Here is a 24,002-nt window from a genome sequence, read left to right on the forward strand (position 1 = left end):
GATGTTGTGCTTCATGTGTGTTTGTGGTTGGATCATTATCTCCATTAGCATGGTGGGTGTGGACCTATAGGTTCCACATGGTTGGGAGGTGTAGCTACCTTCGCCACTATTGGGGACTAGTGTACAGAGATGGTCTACTATCCCAATATGACTATTACTAGATGTTTTCACTTGATACTTTAGGTTCTAGAGTATGCTTTCTTGTGATTTTATGCTTTCATTAGAATGCTTGAATATCATGTTTAGATGATGCTAGTTTATTAGATGCATTCCTATATTATGATGTTTATTATATGATTAGATGATGAAAATTTCTTTATTGGTGTATCTATTGCTTATTGGTTTAGCATGTTAGATTTCCTATTCGTATGATGTTTAGCATATGATAGATGATGTGGTTGATTTATTGGATAATCTAATGCTTTACTTTTAGCATGTTAGATTTCCTTATTCTTATGGTGTAGCACATTTTAGTAGTGATGTCCTAATAATATAGCACCGATGATCTAGTCAGTAGTTTGGGATGTTACGCATGGGGGATGGCTAGGATCTATGATGGTCTTATGATACTATTGATGGTTGGGAGGAACTACATGCTTAGTTTAGTTGTTTAGTTATTGCAATGTTGTTTTTAGTACATTCTTTTATAGTTATGGTTTAGATGGATAGATGTTCCTCTTTCTTATTTTATGGCACCTTGTTGTTTAAGCTCTCAAGCATTCATTCCTCAATATACATGGATCTAGTACACTTTGGTGTGGAGGAAATCTATTTCTTGGTTTTTTTTACCTTTATGTTTTTTGGTTTGCTAAATTGTATCCTCATGCAAAATGTACTTTCTTGCACAAGAATGCAATTGATCACATGGTGTGTTGGGTTTTCTTGCACAACATTGGTAAATAATCATACAAAACCCCACACCAGTGTAGTGCTTATGACTACTAATCCTAGCATGTCCTCATGCAAGATGGTGTTTCCTCGCATGGCTTTGTGTACTTTCTTATGTGAAGAGGTGCTTCCTTTCTCGAGATTGTTAGTTGTTAATCTCTCACGCAAAAAATAGGGGGCCTCTCTATTGTTCTTTGGGGAGTGCAACTTGGATTTTGAGTACCCTATAGGTTTGCTTGTGGGTCTATGTTTTGACAAATCAATTTTTTTGTGTTCTGATGTCATCTTTGGTTTTCATTCTTGAGTTTGTATGTATTATTTCAATAGTGGTGTTTGGAGATTCATTGGTTGTCAAGATTGTGGTTAAGTCTTCCATTGTGATCTATGTGATCCATGTATGATGTTGTGATGTGCACTCATACTTGTTCAAAAAAAAAATCTTTTCTTGAATTGAATCCTTGTTCCAATGATCGTTAGGCAGGGCATTACATGGTGTGTGAAGATGGTTAGATCTTGAGAATTCGTGGGGTTCTTAGTTATCTTCATGGTGTGTGGTGATGGTTGCATCTTGAGGATTAATTTGGTTCTTGGTAAAGGTGTGGCTTATACTTTCATTTGGCAAGTTATCCTTGGAGTTAGGATGGCTTCATTTTTATGTCATGATATACTCTTGATATGCGTTTAGAGTTTTGACATGTTATAGTACATTCATATGGAGCATGTTATCTCTTTGGTTGAGATGGTTAGATCATGTTGTCATGTTTATGTTCACAAGGACATGGTTGGATTTTTGACATTGATCTTGGATTAGTTTCTTGGTATTGAGTACATTTATCATAAGTTGGATAGTTCATGATATTGCTATGTTGCATTTGGAGTTGGCATGGATTGATTGGTTATAGGTGCTCATGGATACTTACATAAAGTGGTGATGTTGATTTCTCTAGGATTAGAGAATTATTTATTGAGATAATTATTTAGTTTTAGTAGGAAGTCCAAGGGGCATTCCCCACTCTTGGTCTACTCGACAATTTTGCTACTTGAGAGGTATAGCCCATTTTTCTCTTATGTGCATTATATTTATGTATGTCTTTCATGGTTATGGATCTTGAACTATGGTATATGAGTTAGTTATGGAGGGTTCATTTGAGAGATGGTTTAACATTGGTTATCTACATGTGCATATGGTGTTATGTTGGTTGACTTTGGGAGATGGTTTTATATTGGGCATATTCTTTGGATTAGGAATGGTTTATGAATTTGATCTTTTTGTGAGAGGCTTACATAGGTGATTAGTTATATGGTATGGTTTGGGTGTTGTTATGGCTTCGTGTTTAAGTTTTATAGAGGAGATCATACTTGCACTGTTTACATTTAGAGGTGTGTGTAGAAGGACATGATACAGGTTATGATTTGCCTTGTTTCTCTTTGGTCTTCGTTATCTTCTTGGATGTTTGGTTTCTTTTTACATTGGATTTGAGATTGGTTAGATATTGTCTTCACTATTTTGTGTTCATGTATGTCATGTGAGGGATGATATGGTTATTCCTTTATCTCTTTCCTCTATAGAATGTGGAGAGATTGGGGGACTGTTGGAGATTTTTTATGAGAGTTGTTCTTGCAAGTTATTGGTTTATGTTTTTTGGATTTCCTTACATAAATTCACTTCTTTGAGATGTTTTGAGTGTATTGGTTGTAGATTTGACATTATCTTTTGGAGTGAGAGATTCTTGGTATATATGTGTTAGGTATTGCTTTTGAGGCTTGTAATTGCAAGTTATAGATTACATATGTTCATGATTTGAGATTCACATGGAATACCTTTGGAGGTATGGATAGTTGGATGTGTCGGTAGTTGCTAGGGGTATCATTTAACTATGGATAGTTTGACAACTAAAAATACATGTGATTACCTTTGGATCAAGCTATTGTGCTTGGAATTTTAGTTGGTATAGGATTTTATGATCTTCTAATACAATAGGTTGGTTGGTTTTCTCTTTGAATGGATTCTATGTATGGTCAATGGAAGTGGCATAATAGGAGGTGAGATTATTCATGTTTGAGATGTTGAATACTTTAATTTTATTGTAGGTACCAAGATGGAGCACTTTGTGTACTTTGATCTATGATGGTGGATGTACTAGGAGGGATTGTTCCTTTATTCATTTATGTGGCTACAAATTGACCCTATGCAATGTATACAATAAGTAGGAGATTGTTGAGATAATGGGTGTTACACACATTGCATAATATTTTTATATTGTATTATTTTGTTTTATTATATAATTTTATATCTAGGAGCACCTAGATGGGCATGTAATACATAAAGATTCCCATGAGATATACTTGATGATTTGTATTGTAATATTGTGATAATATTTCATGTAATTATTTAATATTGGGATATGCAAGCCAGAATTGAGATTTTTAATCAAAAATTTAGTTGCATTAGAAATTAGGTCATTTCATTGTTACTCTCTAAGCATTGTAGTAGTGATCAAAATCTCTTAATAGAGTTGGCTGAATAACTATTTTTAAATCCTCTAACAAGGTGGAATTTCTATTTTAAGCTTCTAAAGACCTCTAACAAGGCCACTCCTAATAGGGTGATTAAATCTTCTAATAGGGTCACACCTAATAGTGTGTTTTATAACCTTTAATAGGGTTGTCTTCTAATAGGGCTCACTTCAAAAGAGTAAAAATTAGAAACTAGTTGCAATTGGTGGTTTTTACCAAATCGAGTTTCCACATTAAATCTTGGAGTCACTTGTGTTTATGCCATTTCTTTTATGTGTATAAAATTATGCTAAATAAGGATAATCATAGAAAATATCTTAGGACTTGCATTTTTTGAATTTGTTTTCTATATCTATATTTACTGAGTTACAACATTTGCTAGTGTAAACCGAGTGTATGTGTGTTTGTCAAGTTACAACAAAATACAATTTAATTAGAGTTTTGTTTTATATTAACATATAAGGGATCTAGGATTTATTTTCTAGCAATTGATTCACCCCTCCCCTCTTAGTTACTCCTCTTAAATTTTCAAAAATTGGTATCAGGGCTTCTTGGTGCATGCAGAAAGGGTTTCAAAGACCTAAGCTAATTATCATGATGTCTTATAGAGGGGAGACCCCAAACCTAAATTAAGATAACTTTAAGGCATGAAAGGAACTCATGGGGCTATACTTAGAAACCATTAGATATTCATGGCTAAAATATCTAGATGCCAAATACAAGGCTCCTACTAGAACTATGACTGTTGAAGAAATTGTAAAGAAGAAGAGTCATAATATCATGATGATTGATATTGCTTCATCTCTCAACTAGATCAGATTTGATGAGGTAAAATATTGTGGAACTACTTATGAAATGTAGATCAAGCTAAAAGCCATCCATGGAGGAGATGAAAATTTAAGGAGAGCCAAAACAGAAAGTCTTAGAGGATAGTTTGATCAAATGAAAATGAGAGAGGATGAAAACATTGCAAAATATGTTGAAAGAATCAAAGCCAGTATCAATGCTATCAAATATTTTAGAGGAGCAATTGAAGATGTAATAATAGTAAGCAAGGTACTAAGAAATATTCTTCATATATATGTAATCAAAGTGTTTTCTATTCAAGAGATGAGATATGATCCAAATAACAATATTACTTTAGATGCTCTAGTGGGAAGATTGATAGCATTTGAACTAGATAACTATGATAATTATACTCCTAGTTCTAGAAATATTGAGTCTACATTTGAAGCCAAGGTATCACTCAAGAAGAAAGCTAAAAGATCTAAAAGTAAAGAGAAAGATAGTTTTGACAGTGTTCTTGAAACCATTGAAGCATTGCTTGTAAGAAGGTATGCCAAAGGCAAAGGAAAGTATAAAGGTAAGATTTCTTTAATCTATTTCACTTGTACAAACAAAGCAAAGAAGGATTTCAAAGACTACAAGGATAGATGTAAGAAACCTTGTTTTATGGTTAAAGATTCAAATAGCAATGAAGATGATGAAATGGTATATATTGTTGTAAAAGATGAATCTAATGATGAAGGAGATAAAATAAAACTTATCTCTCATGTTAAAAAAATGATACATGGATTATTGATAGTGGCTTCTCACATCATATGACTGGTGACAAAACAAAATTTGAACACATGGAATATTATGATGGTGGTAGTGTAAGATTTGGAAATAGTGAACCTTGTTGCATAAAGGTAAAAGGTTGTATCTCACTAACAAATAAACTTAGATTTGACAATGCTTATTGGGTTGACGGACTAAAGCATAATCTACTAAGTGCGGCATAGCTAAATAACATTGGATTCAAGGTAGAATTCATGAAGGGGAAGGCCAAACTACTAGATAGAAAAGATAATCTGGTTGGGTTTGGCAATCAAACAAAAGGTAACCTATTCTACCTATATCTCAATGAAAATTCATGTTTTATTGCTCAAGTAGAAGAAAGTTGGTTATGGCATAAAAGGTTGTGTCATGTGAACTTTTATAATGTGTTCAAGATAAGAAGAAAAAAAAGAGTAAGAGGTATTCCTAGTTTGAGGAAACCTAATATGGGTCTATTCAAAAAAATACAAATTGGCAAGATGTGAAAGACAACTTTCAAAAGAAAAGACTATCATTTAGAAGAAGTCTTGGAGCTAGTTGATACAAACTTATGTGGACCTATTGGAATAGAAAGTTACAATGTAGATAAGTATTATATTCTATTTGTTGATGATTATTCTAGAATGATGATTGTAATGTATCTAAAAGAAAAATTTGAAGCTTATCAAAAGTTTAAGTGGTATCTAGCAAGAGTAGATAAAGAAAATGGAAAGAACCTGAAATATTTGAGATCAGGAAGAGGTGGTGAATTCATTTCCAATGAGTTCAATAAATTTTGCATTGAAAGAGGAATTAATAAATAAGTATTAACCCCTAGTACACCACAATAGAATAGTATAGCTGAAAGAAGGAACATATCCATCATGGATTGTGCAAGAACTTTAATGATAGAAAAGAGTGTTGCAATCAAATACTGGAAGGGAGAAATTAGTATTGTAGTGCATATCTTGAATAAAGTACACTTGAGGAAAGACTTAGATCAAACTCCTTATGAACTATGGTATGGCTACAAACCTAATGTAAGTTACTTGAATGTATTTTGTAGAAAATGTTAGATCTTGAAAGAATCTAGGAAGGTAAATTTGATGTCAAAAGTGATGAAGCCTTATTCCTAAGATACTCCTACAAAAGTAAAGCATAAAAGTGTTTGAATCTAACTACTCATAAGATTATAGAAAGTGCACTTGTAAGAATTGATGAATTTGTAGAAAAGAGTGAAAAAAAAAGTAACAAAGAACCCGAGGATTACAAAAGGTTTGTTTACTATGAACTTGATACATTAGAAAATCTATTTGGAAGTCAAGAGGCCTCACCTCCCAAGTCCCCAGAATCTCCAAAAGCTACCAAGATGCAATCAGTGCAACCTAAGTCACAGTTTGAAGGACCTGAGTTGCACTTAGAAGCTACCAAGTTGTTTCTAGAGCAAACTGATTCTAATGAACCCATGTCACAAATAGTGGTACCTGAGCTTGATATAGAAGATCATGAAAAGGTTAGTGAAACATGTTCTAAATCTAAAGTACCTATGTTAGCAAGATATGTCAAAAGGCACCATGCACCCAATTAGATCATTGGAGACAAATTAGATGGAACAATGACAAGAAACAAATTGAAAGGTACATGTTTGCTTGTTGAACTTGAACCTAGAAATGTTAAAGATGTTTTGAATAATGAAAATTGGATTGAAGCTATGAATGAAGAAATAGAACAAATAGAGAGAAATAAGACTTGGACTCTTGTTCCTAGACCCAAGGATAAAAATGTAATTGGCACAAAATGGGCTTTTAGAAATAAGTTGAATGAAGAATGGAAAATTTTTTAGAAAAAAGAAAGGTTAGCTTGTAAAGGTTATTTTCAAGAATAAGGTATTGATTATGGTGAAACTTTTTCTCCTGCTACAATATTAGGAGGTATTAGAACTTTACTTGCTTATGTTGTACATAAAGGATTTAAAGTTTATCAAATTGATGTAAAATTTGTATTCTTGAATGGAATTTTTGTTGAAGAAGTCTACATAGAACAACCTAAAGGTTTTATGAATCCTAACAAAAATGATATGGTTTAAAAATTGCACAAATAATTGTATGGTCTCAAGAAAGCTCCTAGAGCTTGGTATGAAAGACTTCATAACTACTTGATAAAGATTAGTTTTCAAAGAACAAATGATAATAGTAATCTGTATATCAAAGAAGGAGCAGACAAGAAGATTGTATTGGCTGAAATCTTTGTGGATGACACTTTATTTATAGGAAATGATGATTTATGCAAGGAATTTTTAGTAGAGATGAGTAAATAAGTTGAGATGTTCATGTTTGGAGAGATAAAATTATTTGTTGGATTGTAGATCCAACAAAAGAAAGATGGTATCTACATTACTCAATCAAAATATATAAAGAAAATACTAAAGAATTTTATAATGGAAGATTCAAGACTAGTTGGAACACCTATGTCTACTGGACATAAGCTTTTGGAAAATTATTATTCCAAAGAGGTAGATCAAACCACATAGGGATCAATGATTAGAAAATTGTAGTATGTAGTGCACACATGGCCTGATATTGTGTTAGTAGTTGGTATAGTGGCAAGATTCTCAGAAAATCCCAAATAAAATCACATGATGGCAATAAACAGAATCATGAGATATCTAAAAGGTATAGAATACTATGGATTATGGTACCAGAGAAAAGGCAATTTGGATTTGAAAGAATTTTTTGATGTTGATTGGGAAGAAAGTGTTGATGACAAAAAGAGCACCAGTGGTGGAGTATTATTTCTTGGTAAAATACTAGTGTCTTGGACAAGAAAGAAGCAAAATTGAATTTCTTAGTACATAGCAAAGGTAGAATATGTAGCAACAATAGTTAATTGTTCCAATATTTTTTTGTTCAAGCAATTATTGGAAGGTATGAAGATAGAAATCAAGGATCTAGGAGTAATATTCTATGATAACACCAGTGTAATTAATATATTAAAGAATCCTATGATGCATACCAAAATCAAGCACATTGCTATAAAATATCATTTTTTGAGAGATTTGGTACAAGATAAAGAGATAAGATTGAAATATGTGAATAATAAAGAAATAATTGCAATATATTCACTAAGCCATTATCTAAGGATGCATTTTTGTATCTAAGAGGTAAGTTAGGGGTCCTTCACCTATCTAAAGCTCACTAAATGGAGTTTAATGATGCATCAACAAAAGCATATTGAAAATCAGATAGTTGATGTAGTATTGACAAGGCACATTGCATATGAATTAGTACATAAGGTACATTGGTATCTATTGAATATTGTCTTTGGCATGAGATGTCAAAGAGGGAGAGTTTTTTGTCATATCTCATTGAATTTTAATTGCTTCTAGTGATGTCAAAGAGGGAGAATTTGGTCTGATATCAAAGAAGGAGATTTTGCTATCAGAAGATGGTGAAGGCAAAGTCTTGTAGATGGAGGGAGAAATTGAAGGTGGAGGGAGTTCACACTAATAGAGGGAATTCTCATGGATGAGGATCAAAATGAAACTAACGATTTTCCTTACTCTATTATTTCTCTAAAATTTCATTATATTATGACATGTTGTGTTACCATCAATGCCAAAGAGAGAGATTGTTGAAAATAATTTTGTATTTTGTATTGCCTTTGATGTTACACAAAATGTCATATCATTTCTAGTCAATCTATTTTGAGCTCACTTAAGTGACGAAGATAATTTCCTGTGTCTGCCAAGCATTCTAGAGTTTGCCAAGTTTAGAAGGCGTGTCTACCGAGTTCACTTGATCGTCAAAGAAATGTTTATAGTAGTTGAGTGTTAACCAAGATCATGTTAGAGTAATTATTTGTTCTAACTTATTAATTAAATCACTTTGATTTAATTAATTACTTGCCTATTACTCTAGTTTTCTTAAGCTATCTTGTAGGTGCATATAATTAGTATTTTATTAATTATATTGTGCAACCCTATCTTTTTTAGGCTTTAGTTTCCCTTTTCGGGTTTCGTGATTCCTTTATAAGGATTCACCTCTTTGTATTTTAAACATTCACTTATTGGATTATATGAAATATTGCTCTTTGCATGTCCATAAGATGGATCTGGCTTTTTGGCCTCCTTGATTTTTCCTTGCCTCTGTTCTTTGCTTCATCCATGTGACAGGGTTATGCATGCAGGTGTTTTTGGGAGATTAGTTTTTCACCTAATCTAACATGGTATCAGAGCCAGCTTGCTGCTTGTTGTTCGTGGTTTGTTGAAGCGTTTTAGAAGCTTCTTTTTTCAGAGCAGTGGGAGGTTGTATGGACAACTACAAAAAAAAATTTTGGAGCACTTTGGGCTCAAACAAACACTTCCATTGGATTCAGAAGGCCATTTGCAGTCAAAATCAATATAAAATTTGTCCATTTTGGACACCATTGGTCTGGGAGGCAAAAAAAATTGTCCGACAGGGCCGTATGGCCCCCTGCACGTAGTACGAGGCATCAAAATTTTAAAAAAATGCAAAAAGAAATTACACTGTGGTGTTTTTTTAGCCACAGCGATTAATAACCGCAGCGGAGCCACTAGCAGTCACCGCTGCGGTCACCGTTGACAGCCACCACTAGCGGTTACCACTGGCGGTCCGCCAGTAGCCCGCAGCGGCTCCGCAGGCGGCCGCTACCGCAGCTCCACCCCGCGGCGGCTCAACTCCCTCCCGCCGCCCGACCGCCGCTCCACTGGCGGTGGAGTTTTTTTTTTTGGAGTTTTTTGTTTTTTTATTATTTTTTTTATTAAAAAAAATAATAATTTTGCATTTTCAGAGGTCCTGGAGGTTTTTTCTCTGTAACTTGAGCATACGGACGTATTTTTTCAATCCAAAAAATGCACTAGAAAGCTGGTTCTGAGATGGAGATGCTGGTATAGGTTTTTTTGGGTTTTGATGTAGTTTGGTTGCCTATTTTGGTAGTCAATGCCAGATGTTCTATTTTGCACTTCGGGAGGCGTATCTTGAGCTTCTGATCTCTGATTTTGGACTTCTTTATATCACTGGAAATCTCTTTCTGTGCTCTTTCCAGTGATGCTAGTTGTTGTTCCAGATTCTATTCCAGGCACATCTTATTCAGTCTTTTGCATTTTAGCATTCTGGTGGATGTCTTGATTGTTTCAAGTCTGGGGATCAATTTTGTTGCTTCAGTTGCTTTGTTTTGGGCTTTACCTTCTGTTGTTTCAGCCTTATGTTTTTTCTAATTATTTTTGATATTCATTGTAAGCATCTTTATGCAACGCACTGAGATAAAGTGCCACTCTTGCGTTTCGGGATCCTTTTCATCATTGTGATTCGTTGTACTCGCACTATTTTATAAAGTGCCATGGGGGGGATAGTTGTTTGCCGCTTATAGGCCCTCTTTCTCTAATTCCTCATGCAGTGTTGATGACACGTGCCTTTATTTGTGTTTGTACCTCACTCTCGATGTGTTTGGCTCCTATGTTGTAGGAGATTTTTGGCCCATCTTTTCAGCTGCCTGTCACCTCACCTGCTTTAAGGGGAGATTATATTGTTGTTCTATGCTTCTTTGGTCGATGGTTCGTGCCTTCTATTTCCATGGAGGTTCCTTTGGTTGATGGTCTGTGCCTTCTATTTCCATGGAGGTTCTACAGATCAACATTTTGACAGAGTTTTGCGGTTCTTCATGCTTCAATGATTCTCTTCTGATCTGTTTGTTCCTTCTTCTGGAACATTCTTTTCTATCTCTTTTTGGAGTAGGGTTTTTCCCATGTGGTTTTCTCTATTTCTCCTCTTTATAGAGATTTTGTTGTGATTGGGTACCTGATCTGGCCTTGTTGCCGGGACCCAATTCTCTTTCATAGTTGTGCTAGGTTAGCTTCCTCCCAAGCTTCGCTTAAGGGAGGGTGTTAGAGTAATTATTTGTTCTAACTGATTAATTAAATCACTTTGATTTAATTAATTAAGTTTCCTATTACTCTAGTTTTCTTAAGCTATCTTGTAGGTGCATATAATTAATATTTTATTAATTATATTGTGCAACCCTAGCTTTTTTAGGCTTTAGTTTCCCTTTTCGAGTTTTGTGATTCCTTTATAAGGATTCACCTCTTTGTATTTTAAACATTCACTTATTGGATTATATGAGATATTGCTCTTTGCATGTCCATAAGATGGATCTGGCTTTTTGGCCTCCTTGATTTTTCCTTGCCTCTGTTCTTTGCTTCATCCATGTGATAGGGTTATGCATGCAGGTGTTCTTGGGAGATTAGTTTTTCACCTAATCTAACAGATCACTCTATTAATGAAGGAAATTTTGGATGGAACTAGTTAACCGAGCCCATTTAGTTAATAAAGGAACTTTGTGAAGATGTAGTGTTAACCTAGTTCACTTGGTTAACATAGGAAAATCATTTATGTGTTAGTGTCTATCGAGCAGGGTCGGCTAACAAAGGATTTTCTTGTTTTGGCATATTAAGTTAATTTGATTTATTTGTTGGTTCTAGCCAACTAAGGAGATGAATATTAAGTATTCTAAGTTTTCTTCAAGATGACTTGATAATAAGTAAGATATAAATATAAGGTCATATTGAGGATTGAATGTGTGGAGCATAAAAAGAAGATTAGGATGCTTAGAGGAAGCGAATTAGAAAGATAATAAGAATATCCTTATTGAGCTAAAAAGATACACTTGACTAGGAAAGGATCAAGTATACAAGCCAGAATGAGATATGTAATCAGCAATTCAGTTGCATTAAAAACTAGGTCATTTCATTGTTACTCTCTAACCATTATAGCAGTGATCAAAAATTTCTTAATAGAGTTGGCTTAATATCTATTTTTAAATCCTCTAACAAGGTGAAATTTATATTTGAAGTTTCTAAAGACCTCTAACAAGGCCACCCCTAACAAGGTCACACCATACAGTGTGTTTAGTAACCTTTAATAGGGTTGGCTCCTAATAGGGCTCACTTTAGAAGAGTGAAAATTAGTAACTAGATACAGTTGGTGGTTTTTCCCAAATTGAGTTTCCATGTTAAATCTTGGTGTCACTTGTGTTCATGTTATTTATTTTATTGGTATACAACTAAGTTAAATAAGAATAATCATGCATTTGCTGAGTTCCTATTGCTATTTCAGTGTTTACTGAGTTATAAGATTTACTAGTGTAAACCGAGTGTATGTGTGTTTGCTGAGTCACAACAAAATGTAGTTTAATCATAATTTTTTTTTTTTATTTACATCTAAGGGATCTAGGATTTATTTTGTAGTAATTGCTACACCCCTCCCCTCTTAGTTACTCCTCTTATATTTCCAACACAAGCATTGTCCTGTGATTGTAGAGGAAATGGACCCACTCACAAATTCCACTGAAGGTACTATTAATTCATGGTGTTAGATCTTTTTATTTGTGTTCAATTCAAGAATTAGGAACTCTAGAGCTAAATCAAGCATATGAGGAATTGTGTTTGAATAGAAACCTCAAACCTAAACACAAACACTTGGAAGTGAAGGGTTTAACCCATATTTTGTATATGCCAATGAATTTTAAAATCAAGTGGATTAGGTTCATCTTGAGCCATGCTCATGACAAGCAATTCTGGCTACATCAACCCATCAAGATCATGAAGAAAATGATTCATAGGGTTACCATATTTGCCATGCTTGATATATCCAAGATGACCAAAACCCTATGTTAGGTTGAGCTAGCAAATAAGACTCTCGCCAAGTGGGATGGTAGAGGAATGAAGCTAAATGGAGTCACTAAAATGGAGATTAATTTTTCTATTCATGTGATTTCAGGGTAAGTGCACCAAGTTGTGGTGCCAAAAGGGGGGGTATAAGTGGCCACTTTTTTTTTTTCGTAAAATCAACAATTTTTGAACTTTGACAAGAATTTGAAGATAGTTATGCTCAAAATTTTAAGATATGATAAAAACAAAAGTAGTAGTCCTTCAAACCTAGTTTCCAAACTAATAAGTTTTTTTTTCAAAATGGTTTAGTTTTAAGTCCTCAAAAAAAGGGGCCATAGAAAGTGGTACTATTTTTTTAGAAAAAAATATAACATACTACAAAGTGTGACCCCCCTGAAATTTGACCTTTTTAAAAAAAATTCTTTAATCACTTTGGTCAAAAGTTACCTTACACCATGTAGTTTATCCTGGATTTTTTGGGTAATTTTATAATTGGACACATCCCAAAAATGTGAAATATTTATGTACTTCCCTTAGAAATGTTTGAAAACTAATCTAAAATCAAAACTTCTTTTTTCAAAGTGTGTATAATAGAGTCTAGTTTCTAAAAAACCAAGTTGTTGTGAAATTTGATGAATGAGCTAAAAAATACACCCTGATTAGTACATGTTGGATTTTGATAGAAAATTTGCATACATTCAAAAGAATGAAAGGCTTGAAATAGTTCAAATTTAAAATAAATTATATGGTTATATAGCTAACAGAGAGAACTACAATATCATGTAACCTAATTTTATCAATGCTCAACCACAAGGAAACTTGAAGGAGAGCACACAAGAAAAATCAATCATTTTTTGTATGCTTGTTGCAAAACATGTCTTAGACTAGTTTAGAGACTCCAAGCCTTTAGGTTGGATCCCCAAGGAAAATCCAAGCCTTAGGCTTGGTAGAATCTAAAGCTTTAACTAGTGTGTTTTCCCATAGCATGTGTGTTCTATTTAAAGCATTTTTGAAGTCAGGCTTAAATATCTATACTATAGTGTGTATGTGTTATAATATACATGCACTTTGTAAGCCTAAATTTTAGTAGAGAGAGGGAAGGAGAGATAGAGTGAGGGTAGAGAGTGAGAGAGACTAGAGGATGGGGATAGAGTAGGAGATGGGAGAGGGTGGGATAGGGGGAGAGAGAGAGAGAGAGAGAGAGAGAGAGAGAGAGAGAGAGATAGTAGGGGATAAGAGAAGGTGGGATAGGGAGGGAGGAAAAAAGAAATGGAGAGAGAGAGAGAGATAGTAGGGGATGGAAGAGGGTGTGATAAGGGGAGAGAGAGAGAGGGGCATGTGTGAGAGAAATATATAGTAAAAGAGAGGAGTGGGAGAAAGATTTAGATAGAGAAATAGGGAGATGCATATCAAGATAGATACATGAAAATATATAGAGAGCAAGAGAGAGGGAGAGAGAAAGAGTAGGGGATGGGAGAGGGTGTGATAGAGAGAGATGGAGGGAGAAATAGAGAGAGAGAGGGTGGGATAGGGAGGGGGAGAGAGAGAGTATAGGGGATGGGAGAGGGTGTGCTAGAGAGATATAGATGGAAAAATAGAGAGAGAGAGAGACTAGGGGATGGGAGAGGGTGGGATGTGAGAGAGAGAGAGAGAGAGAGATTAGGGGATGGGAGAGGGTAGGATAGAGAGAGAGGGGGGAGGGAGAGGGGGAGAGAGAAGAGGGAGAGGGAGAGAGGGAGAAAGAGATGGGAGAGGATGGGATAGAGAGAGAATGTTTGTGTGACAAAGAGAGAGGGGGTGGGATAGGGAGGGGGAGAGAGAGAGAGAGAGAGAGAGAGAGGGAGAGAGAGAGATAGAGGGGTGGGAGTGAGATAGAGAGAGATAGAGAGAGATTAGGGGATGGGAGAGGATAGGATAGAGAGAGTTGGATAGGGGTAGAGAGAGAAGCACAAAGAGAGAGAGAGAGAGAGTAGGGGATGAGAGAGGGTGGGATAGAGAGAGGGATTAGAAACCTATAACTTGGAAAAGGTTCCAACATACCTAAAACAAACTAAAACTACTTAATCCTAGGCTTTCTTGACCAAAAACATTAAAAAATCCAAATTTTCCTAATGAGAAACTTCTACTTATAAATTGTATAAAGTTACATAGACATACAAAATGGTATCTTGGATTGACAACCATGGAATTTTCATCCAATTTTAGGAACCTTAATTAGAGTCTTGGAGGCTAAGATTGGTGAGAAGATCAAGAAAACAAGAACCATTGGATAGTGGTTAATTGACAGAACCCTTGACCCTCTACATCACTCTTTCACCCAAAAAGAAAATTATAAAATATCCAACCTTCTTACAAGGCTTCTGATGTAGTGGACAAGTGTGATGGGGCCCAACCAAATTCACAATGTAAAAATGTGCAAGGGAAAGGCAATGTTCCTCAAACCCACAAAACAACAACTATCCTTTCTACAACTCCAACATCCCCCCAAAGGCTATGGTGGATGTATTTCACCTGCCTTAGATGGATTCAAGAGATTTCAAGTTGTTTTAGATCCTCAACCCAACTGTAGCACTAAAATTCATCAAAATTGCCTAGTAGGCCTAATTTCCCCCAACTAGGTCTCCAATGAGAATGATATTAACTTTTCTCCCAAACTCTCCAAAGGAGTTCTCAAATAAAATAGGTTTTTAGATACCCATTTCAACATTTTTAATATATCTTAACCTTAGTATAGGTTGTTTTGGACCAACAAACATATCCTCTAACTAGGCACCTTTTTAAAGCATAAAATAGGGTGGTTTTCCAAAGCAACTACATGTTGCACTTGCTTCCAATGCTCTAGATTGTCAAGAGTATCCTCAAATGGACCCTATCAAAGGAATATTATGTCATTTTGATTCTTCAACCTCTAGAAGTAAGAAATCCCAAAATTGATCTCTTACAAACCCTCAAACCTAAGGCTTTCTCAAAGCATGACTTCCCAAGCCAACTTCAATCAACTAAAGCTTAATTCATCATCTCTAAGGAATATGTAGACATAATCTACTCAGGCACAATGAATGGAATTGACCCTAAGAGTCACTAAATACCATAGGGCAATGATTTTTGATGGGGCATATCTTAGAGGTTCTATGAAGTATGGATGCAATTATAGGTACGAAAAGATCACGTTGTCAACACCTACAATAACCTCTCTCACTTTTTTGAGATTGGATTTTATTTTGATTTTGCATCCCCATCTCAAGTGATACTAAAACTTGTAGTGTTGGCCAGTACAAAGTTGCCAACTAGTGAATCTCTCTAACTATTCATCTTGGGATCAAACTATCTACTCCATTAGGTCCAAGTGGTTAGTTAAACCCTAATACCAAGATCATCTCATCCCATTGACCACTCAAACATTCTTTGGCTTGTTGAATAGAATTGACCTTGAGAATCACTAAATGCCATAGGGTAGTGATCTTGATGAGGCATATCTCAAATCTCATGCAAGGTATGAATGCAATTATGGGTGTTATAGGATCATGTTGTTGACACCTACAATAAACTCTCTCTTTTTGGAGATTTTCTTTCATTTTGATTTTGTGGCCCCATCTCAGGTGATGCTAAAACTTGTAGTGTTAACCAGTACAAAGTTGCCAACTAGTGAATCTCTCTAACCATTTGTCGTGGGATTGAATTGTCTACTCTTTTAGCTCTAAGTGGCCAAGTAAAACCTAGTCCCAAGCTTATCCTATCCCATTGACCACTTGAATGTTCTTGGGCATGCTGAATAGAATTGACTGCAAGAGTTACTAAATGCCATAGGGAAACGATCTTTGACAAGGAATATTTCAAAGCTCATGCAAGGTATGGATGAAATTTTGGATGCAAAAAGATCAATTTGTTGACACCTACAATAACCTCTCTCTCTCTTTGGATATTGGATTTCATTTTGATTTTGTGGCCTCATCTCAGGTGATGCTAAGACTTGTAGTGTTAGCTAGTACAAAGTCACCAACTGGTGAATCTCTCTAATCATTCATCGTGGGATAGAACTGTCTTCTTTGTTAGCTCTTAATAGCTGGGTAAACCCTAGTCCCAATCTTTTCCCATCCCGTTGACTACTCAATTATTCTTAGGCATGTCAAACAAAATTGACCCTAAGAGTCACTAAATATCATATGATAGTGATCTTTCATGGGGCATATCTCAAAGATCATGTCAAGTATGGATGAAATTATAGGTGCCATAGGATCGTGTTGTCAAAACCTACAATAACCTCTCTCTCTTTCTCTTTGGATATTGAATTTTGTTTTGATTTTACAACCCCATCTTAGGTGATGTTGAAACTCATAGTGTTGGCCAATACAAAGTCATCAGCCAATGAATCTCTTTAATTGTTCATCATGAGATTGAACTATTTACTTTGTTATTTCTAAGTGCCAAGGTATACCCTAGTCCCAAGCTCATCCCATCTTTTTGACCACTCAAACATTCTTGAGCACACTGAATAGAATTGACCATTAAAGTCACTAAATTCCAAAGGAAAAGGATCTTTCATAGGACATATCTCTAAGCTCATGTGAGGTATGGATAAAATTCTACATGTTACAAGATCATGTTGTTGAAACCTACAATAATCTCTGTCTCTCTTTTTGGAGATTGGATTTTTTTTTATTTTGTAGCCCCATCTTAGGTGATCCTAAAACTTGTACTTTTGGTGAGTACAAAGTCACCAACCAATGAATCTCTCTAATCGTTCATCGTGGGACTAAAATATCTACTTCGTTAGCTTTGAGTGACCAAGTAAACCCTAGTTCTAAGCTTATCTTGTCCCATTGAGTACTTAAACATTCTCAGGCATGCCAAATGGAATTGACCATAAGAGTCACTAAATATTGTGTGTTAATACTTGGAAGAATGAAAAAGATACAAGAAGTTTAACAATTAATGAAAATTTTAATGAATCAAAAAATATTATACAAGCATGAAATAACTTAATCCAAGCTAAAACTTCAATGTTCAATCCATTGTCTCAAACTTGCTTTGCAATATCCAAAAATAGTTAAGAAAATATAAGAAAATGTTTGTATTCATATTCAAGAATGAACTCTTCCAACATCGAACCAATAGATTTGTCTTCTTCCAAGTCTTATAGGACCTCCCAAGTCATGCATTCAATTAAACCAACCATCTCACCTTCCTTCAATTCCATAACTAAAAAGTAGCACAAAATGTTGTGGAGCAACTTTTAAGAGTTGTTGACCACATTGCATTTTTTTAATTTTTAACTTCTAGACCTTGAAACCTTTTTGAATGGAACCAAACAGGTTCAATAAAGGTGTTTAGACATAATGTGGCCCCTTGGTAACCAATATGCCTCTTTTTGTCCCATAGACCTATTTGAGAAACTTCTTGACAACTTAGCAACTTTTGGTATTTTCGATCCTAATCAATCAAAATTACATTTTTGAGTTCCAAACTCTTGAAAAAGATGTAAAATCTCTATTTAGGACCTAGTTAGGTCATATCCCACTTACAATGACTTGTACAAACTTTGACCCATTTTGACCACCTAGTGTCCCCCCTAGTATTTATTAGCTTACACATACCTAAACAAGGCTTAGTCAAACCAACTTGATCTAAGCACACCAACACACCACCCTAACTTGGATAGAGTCACAAATAGCCTCAAAGGAGTAACGACGTAAACAAAGCCAAAACAAGATTTGTTAGGTTCCCTACACCATGATAATGATAGACATAAGATATGCAAGAAAAAATGCAACAACTATAGTTATAGAAATCATAAGAAGAGCATATATAATGTGTTTCCATGAATGAAGCTCTCGAAAAGATGGTTAAGCAAGAATTATTGATATCAAATTCCATGAACTAAGTAAAAAATTTATTTCAAGTCTTCACATGTTTTTAATATCAAGCATTTATAAACTCTTGACATGTTTAACATGACACTAAGATTCAAGCTTAGATATTTATGTAATGCAGCCAACTCAAGAGTCAAACTTCAATGTTAATTGTATAACCATAATAAGAATTCAAGCTTCAATGTTCTCATCCCAACATAAACTCCAAATAATTTACTCATAATCAAAGTACTCATAACTTGTAAATTTAAATAAAAATTAATATCATAGCCTTATTCACATGTAAAAAGATACTATCAAAGCTTATTATAATGATTCCTACCCTTATTTTGGATGGAAATTACATTAAAATGAAATACATGAAATACTTAAAATTTAAACAAGAAAAATAAGATATATATTATGATAATCAATAATGTTATACATGAACAAACCAATGCATCAAAGTTGTAAGTCTAATAATATTATGCATCAAATATATGTCATACATCAAATATAAAATGTCATAAATACATCCAATGTATGTTAAATATGTCCACTAACATAAGATCCAAGATACATGTCTATTAATGTGTATACATGTGTCCATCCCTATATCTTCTCCTTCCCATGAGGGAAAGGAAAAAAACCTCTAGAGGTCTTTGTTCATTGCATGGAGTGACATGATGGGGATGATGGGGTCTTCCTCACATGCTCTCTCATCCTATTGCTTAGGCTCCTCTCTAACTAGAGTTAATTATATATATATATATATATATATGAATAAATGATTATTATAAATTGAAATCAAATATATGTACACAAAAAATTAATTACTTTCTTACTGCCATCAAATAGTCACTCTGTACATCCACCTCAAAGGCTCGTGGATGATCGAGAGTAACAAGGTCCTACAATAATTCAATCAAAATAATCCCTTGATCATAATTATAAATACCATTTGAAATTTGAATACTAACTATTATAAATAACAACTAAAAGTATGAAAACTCTTTCATGCCTCGGTCAATGTCTTTGAACTAGCCATCTTAGTAGCAACTTCATGATCGATGGACTAGCAAAGATGAAGAATCATATAATACAATTTACATTTTTTTTATAGAATATAATATAATCAAATGGATTAAATTAACATGAAACAGATGTACCTCTACAAAGCTTTTATCATGCCTAGGCTCAGAGTCCCTTGTGAATGTCAATGGTCCAATAGAGAACTAATGCACATGGGAAAAAAAATTATCGATCCTTCATATGATTACTTAATAAATATATGTATTAATTTAAATGATTAAATTGATACATACCTATTGACTCAATGGGACACAAAATGTGGTTGGGGAATCTGTACTAGGGCCATCAACACTCTTACCCTAAATTTTGAACCTTATTAAGATATGCTAATTAATTAGTCATTTACTATACATACAAAATGTGATCAAATTAGTTTGTTATAATTGTAATTTACCTTTGTGTCAATTCCAAATGTGTCACTCAAGAACTCATCAGTAACTAGCTCATCATCCATAGTGTCTCCAATGTGACTGTCAAACATGCATAAGGATCTACATGACATGCACATGTGACCATGATGCAAAGAAGGCTCCTCCTCAACTAATGGACTTACACAATGAATGAGAGTCTATGTCAAAGCATTGATAGTCCCTAGAGTACTGGTTTCTACATGTTCCTTCACAACTGAAAGAATAATGACATGCTCACCCTATGGCTTGGAAAAAGGTACCCTAACTACATTAGGGTCACGACGTGCCCCCAACCTCTCAAATGATGACCCTCACCTCTACCCTAAGAATCTAACATGTCAAAATAATTGGGGATCTCCCTAAGGAAAAATTCACAGTATAATTTCTTTAAGAAATACATTAGAACCTCGTGATTATTGTAGGGAGGGGCATCAAAGACCATCCACCATCTATCCCAAAAGTTATTTCTAATATCATCATGTATGCACAAGTGGATGGGGAACCTTTTAGTTGTATGTATAATAGTTTCTTGTTCTCTTGGATTTTTAAACAATGCACATATGTTACCTTTTTCTATGTCCTTTTTTATTACATCTTTATAGGATAATTTTTTTGCATAATATCTTCTTTGTTCTTCTTTCTTAACATGCCAAATATCCAATTGACCACTAACAGAAGCTACATGGCTCATAATGGACTCAAGGAAGGATGTCAATTATGCTCTCATAGGATTAGTTTTCCTCCAATCCTTCAACCTACCAATGATTGCTTCTAATTCATTTTTCCTTCTTTCTATTTCATTTATTATATTGTCTTGGGTTCTAGGAGGAGCTCTTTCAATCAGTGGAGGTTGTGAAAGTTCTTTCTCTTCCTCGTGAGGGTTTCCATTTTGATCTTGTGGAGGGTTTTTATTTTAATTTTGTTGATTCAGCTTGGGATGTGGTGGTTTATTATTCACATTTCTTGATAAGAAACCAATTGCATTTTAAATAAATAAACAAATTTGAAGAAAAACTAAAAAAATATACAAAATAATGCTAAAACATACAAAACAATACAAAATCAAGAGTATAAAACATACTTGATGATCTTGATCTTGATCTCTAGAGACAAGGAGGCATTTTGAGGAGGGCAGCAAGAAAATTCTTCAACTTCTACAAAATGCATTCACAATTTTGAGGGAAAAGAAGATACCAAAATAAACAAGCACAAATGGAGTGGGCCATGGATTTGCAACCCATACATAGATTTTTTTAAAAGCATGTGAGCTTTTAAAAAAATTAAAATTTTAGTTGTGTCATCTTTTTGGCACCACAACTAGGTGCATTCACCCTGCACATAAGATATGTGGTTCCATCAATCAAACAATGTTGCATGTGCAGCTGCAGACTTGGCTTTCAAGGTAGTCCAAAACAATCTTTCTTTTGATGTCATTTAGTTATAGCTAAACCAATTGATAAAAAACATGGAAAGTATCCGAGAACCAAAGACAAGTCTATGTAAGTTTGGTTCACTTTTAGTCTATTTATTCTTTTATGTTTAGAATTTTTTTCCTTCCAAGGGAAATGTAGTATAGAAGAAGGACAGACCCATTGTGTATGAGATTCATGAATTCATAACTAAAATGGGAGACAACTTTGAGGGCATCATAGATGCATATTTTGAAACTTTCAAGGAAAGGAGGCAAAGTAGATTTAGAATCCCTAAGCAACTAGTGGATAACTATGAACAAGACATATGCTTCCTTATAGACTATGATAAGGTATATATTTAGGTAGTCAAACCTAGAGTTACATAGGTAAGACCACTTGGCTATGAGGTAAATATTGATGATACTAAGGACATCACAGAGGCTCTTGTTAATGAGCTTGTAGACCCCAAAGCACCTTATTTTGGAACCTATGAAGAAGCTAAAACTAGGATCTCATTGAGATCAAGATTCCTTAGAATTTAGAGAGAGGAAGGAAGAAGGTAGAAAAGATTAAGGAGAATGTGAAATCTGGTTGCTCTCTTCTACTCATAGAAGGTAAGGGTAATGAAATTAAGAAAGAAGGAGAGGGATGTGAAGAAGAAGAAGCAGAGGAACATGAAGAAGAAGAAGAACCAACTAATAAAAAGGGAAGACCTATATCAAAGAGAATTACAAGGTCAACTCCTACTTTTACCACCAACAAATCCACCAGATCAAGAAAGAAGCTCAAACTTGAAGTTGAAGAAGAAGATAAAGTAGAAGAGAATCATATATCATTCAAAAGGTCTACTCAAACCTTTTAAGAAGGACTAAAGCAACTCAAAGAAGGTGGAGGTATGCTAGATTTCAAATTTCTTAAATATGAATCTAGAAATAAAGAAGAGTTGATTCAAATACAACAAGCCTTAGTAGCAAAGATGGAAAAATGGAAATACTCTCCAAGTGAATTAAGAACACAAGTTAATGATATTCTACTTAAGGTAGTATCACATCATTGGGAAAATGCAGTAATGGTTATCAAGGATATCCATGATCAAACCTTGAGGAAGCTACTACCAAATCTATAAGACAAAGAAGTAAAGGAGGCATTGAAAAAGAATGAACAAATATTAACTCCTAAGTTCAATGCATTCTTAATTTTATCAAATGTATTGAATCTGTGGTGAAATCCAATACAAAGGCATGGAAAAACATTTATGGATTAAATGTTTTAAAGGTCACTAAGGAAGTAGTTCACATAGATGATGTGAATGAAGATGAAGAGAATAGGGGAGATCAAATAGTAAGTGAGGATCTACCTAAAATTTAGAACATTGAAGTTTCAAATCTAGAAAAGATTGTAGCAAAGGTAATGACCTCCCTTCCTAACTATCTGAGAAAAGCATTGGTAACATCAAGTTTAGAGAAGACAACATTTGAGTCTTAGACCATTGGGTTAAATAGCATTTAACCAATCACTCAATTGGTTGTTGGATCTATCTTACCAAGTTCAGAGGTGAGTACTATTACCACTACTTCATCTACCAAGCTACGGGCTCCAATAATCTTAGAATCAAGTCAAACCAAGTTACGGTGAGGCACTACAAGTACTCTTACAATTGTTGTCATTTCTCCAATCAGTCATGATGTTGCTATTGCAAGTGAATCCACAACAAGTGCAATAACAATGGAATTCAATCCTCAACCGAGCACTGAAGATATGAGTAAAGATGAGGAAATCATTCCTTCACCTCTTTAAAAGGATAAATGGAAAGAGATAGAAGTTTCAATTGATGAAGTTGATCTAAATGAAGACATGGTAATTCTAGATTGGGATATCTCCAATCTTACTCCTAATCAAATGGACACTCTTGGAGAACTTTGGAAGAAAAGAGCCAAACAGCAAAAACTTAGAGCAATATAGAAGAAAAGAAATCAAGTGCTAGAAGACATCAAAGGTATATTTCTTGATGTATTGAGTATTGAAGTTGATGAAAAGAACTCTATTTTGGACCAATTTTTTGACAGAGTCCACAAGTTCAATGAAGATTTGAATGGTCAAGAGAAACTACTACATAGGGTAGAGAGAAAATTTGAGAATAAGGTTTTGGATAATGTAGCACAAAATATTGTCATAATAGTGGAGTTATCCACTATTATTATTTCTTTTGAAAGCATTGTAAATAATGATGTTTCCTTGTTTGTAAAATTAAGTGATACTATTGGCTTCCCAATTAGATCAATAACCTGGTTTACAATCACAACTCATGGATTGGACATCCAAAATGAGCAATTATCTTTCTAATAGAGAAGGTTCATTTAAATTGTCAACCCCAGGACGTGTACTTGAAACAATTCTACAAAGCATATGCACCATGAAGCTCTCTAAGCTATTCTATCATTGCAAAATATAAATGATAACAATGCTAGAAATAAATCTAAATACACAATAATGGCTGGAGGAACTATATACTACAAACTACAACTTTTCATATATGTCCGCATTTATATAAAATACTTGATTAAAATTTCAA

The 24,002-nt window shown here is 34.4% G+C and overlaps 1 pseudogene; it reads right to left on the reverse strand.

Moving 5' to 3' along the window:
- Window positions 1-9,593: 9,593 nt before the first annotated feature.
- LOC149546114 (leucine-rich repeat extensin-like protein 2 pseudogene) overlaps window positions 9,594-24,002 on the reverse strand; it is a 34,844-nt pseudogene continuing 20,435 nt past the window's right edge.

Source organism: Cupressus sempervirens, chromosome 7 (genome assembly GCF_028749045.1).
Source record: "Cupressus sempervirens isolate cs-2001-9-10 chromosome 7, ASM2874904v1, whole genome shotgun sequence".
NCBI lineage: Eukaryota > Viridiplantae > Streptophyta > Pinopsida > Cupressales > Cupressaceae > Cupressus > Cupressus sempervirens.